Raw genomic sequence first — 2,665 nt, 5'->3', positions numbered from 1 at the left:
CCATCATTCTGGGATCACGGCCGGTCATCTCACTATGTCGATTTTACTTAATGCCATTAGTTTCCAGAAACCTATGGATTCCGTCATGAAAATGCTCAAAAATGGAGCCTGCAGCGCAGTGTGGGGCGGAGATTTCTATCCGATCCCACACGAGGAGTGAACACATGTCTGTTAACCGCGCGCGCAGCAGGACATCGGTGAGTCTGCAGCCAGGCGAAACAGACTTTGCATCGGGCTGAACTCGGTTATGCCGTGCAGCATTCGAAATAAAGGGAGCGGCAATGCATTGGCCGGGAATCGAACCCGGGCCTCCCGCGTGGCAGGCGAGAATTCTACCACTGAACCACCAATGCGCCGGCGGACAACGTGCGCGAGAACTTTACTACACTTTGAACTCCAGCAGAAAACTTAACCGGTATTGTTGATATTCTGCACAGTGGTGCAGCAAACTGACTCCAATCTCCAGCATCTGCAGCCCTGACTTTCTCCATTGCTGATATAGCGAGAAACCAAGTAGGAAAATCGCAATGAAGTGCTCTTTGTTTGACTGGTTTGATTTGATCTGAACACTGATTTTTATTTCAAAATATATAAAGTAAATAATACAACTAGGATTCGAGGCTCAAAATTATTACGTGCAAATTATAGTTTGCCTAGATGGTTCCTGACCAAGTGGAGAACGCTATTCTTAAAAAGGAAATGAGTTCTACTTGAATTATAACATTAACGTGTTACGTGCACACAATCAGCACAACTCATATTTATAAACACAAGAACATAGAGATGGTGATAGAAATAGCCCACAGATCAAGCCTGCGAGAATTCTACCGGTCATCTCACGGCCGGTCATCTCACTGTGTCGATTTTACTTAATGCCTTTAGTTCCAGAAGCCTATGGATTCCGTCATGAAAATGCTCAAAAATGGAGCCTGCAGTGCAGTGTGGGGCGGAGATTTCTATCCGATCCAACACGCTGTGTGAACACATTCTGTTCACCGCGCAGCAGGACATTGGTGAATCTGCACCCAGGCGAAACAGATATTGCATCTGGCTGATCTCTGCTCTGCTTTGCTCTGCTGCTTCTGTCAATGTTTGAGCAGGATTTAGCGAGTTTTTAGTGCATACATACTTGTATTCCATTTTTAAAGTTGTTCATTCTCCCAATGTGGCTCTATGAAATGGGCATAAGCTAAATAAAAGCCTTTTTCATTTGTCCTGGAATTAACATTTAGTTTGTTATTTCTACAGGTTTTAATACCCTGTAGTGTATTGCTTTGTCAAGTGAGGCTAAGCAGTCTCACATGATGTTCAAGTCTTCCAGCCTACATAGATGTATTGTGTATTATAAGTAAGCCAAAGTCGTCACGAAACACTAATCCCTTAATTCGTCCTGCAGCTAAATGGGTCATTGTTGCTTCTATGTTGCTCCCACATGCCCTGCAGTTTCCCCCACCGCACATTAGTTGTTTTCTTTAATTTACATTCAATGCATTTTTACGCATTTCTTTGAAATTTGCTTCTGTTGGTGGATGAGTCATCGCATTGCAGATGTTTAAAATTATATCTGTCCATGGCATATGGATGTTACTGGTAAAGTCGTGTTGTAGCTCCCATCCCTGCCAAAAGGACAATGATGAGCTCATAAATAATAGATGCTAAGACCTACTGAATAATAGTCATTAAAAACATTCCAACTGCATTGTTGTCAATTAGCTTGATGCTTTTTAGTGGTTGAGGCCAAAATATTAAATGTTTTGAGGGAGTTATATGTAGTTCTTATGGCTAAAGGGATCAAAGGGTATGGGAAGAAAGCAGGAGCAAGATACTGAGTTGGCATATCGGCAATGATACATGGAATGATGGAGCAGTCTTGCAGGTCTTCATCTATTTTCCATGTTTCTATGCTTCCAGTTCCCCTGTTGCTATCCCTCCCTAATTTAAAATTCTGCCCTTCACTTGTGTTGTTTCTTCTGGTCGTCAGAGTGGAGCAGTAGCTCAGTGATTCGCTCTGCTACCTCCCTGTGCCAGGGACGCAGGTTTGATTCCATCTTGTGGTGGCTTTGTGAAGTTTGTACATTCCTTCTGTATCTGTGTGGGCTGATTCTGGCTGCTCTTGTTTCATCCCACAGTTCAAAGGTGTGCAGGCTAGGTGAATTGGCCACGCTAATTTGCCCAAAGTGTACAGATTTGGTGGATTAGCCATGGGAAATGCAGATTTGCGGTGGGAGGGTCAGTGTGTTTCTGATGGGCTGAATGGCCTACCTCCATGCTGTGGAGAGTCTATGATTCTCATTCTCCCTTCCAAAATGACCCACTTACCAACTCCGAGTATTAAATTTCCTCTGCCCTGCGTTTACTCACTTCACGAACTTGTCTACATATTGTACTTACTGTGTGTTTTGAACTCTTTCAGAAAGAAATTTTTTCGGAAGAGAATGCTTTTTTTTCGGAATACTTTTTTATCCTGAATCTCAGCAGTTTCCTAAACAATGCAGAACATTTATAATGCCAACCATTTAATGTTTACAGAGTACGTGATCATCATCAAGTACTGTCATTCGCTGAAGATGCACTGTGTACTGGCAAATTCAAAGCCCCTTTACAGTACATAGTATGGAGACAAATGATAGACACCATTAAGCCAGGTAAAACTGATTTTACTTTG

At 42.7% G+C, this 2,665-nt stretch overlaps 1 non-coding gene across 1 annotated transcript; it reads right to left on the bottom strand.

Moving 5' to 3' along the window:
• Positions 1 to 282: 282 nt before the first annotated feature.
• trnag-gcc lies at positions 283 to 353 on the bottom strand. Its single transcript has one exon. It is a non-coding gene; the product is annotated as a tRNA-Gly (tRNA).
• Positions 354 to 2,665: the final 2,312 nt, after the last annotated feature.

Source organism: Chiloscyllium plagiosum, chromosome 37, assembly GCF_004010195.1.
Source record: "Chiloscyllium plagiosum isolate BGI_BamShark_2017 chromosome 37, ASM401019v2, whole genome shotgun sequence".
NCBI lineage: Eukaryota > Metazoa > Chordata > Chondrichthyes > Orectolobiformes > Hemiscylliidae > Chiloscyllium > Chiloscyllium plagiosum.
Note: the sequence above shows the minus strand (reverse complement) of the source record. Positions and strands in the feature narration are given on the sequence as shown.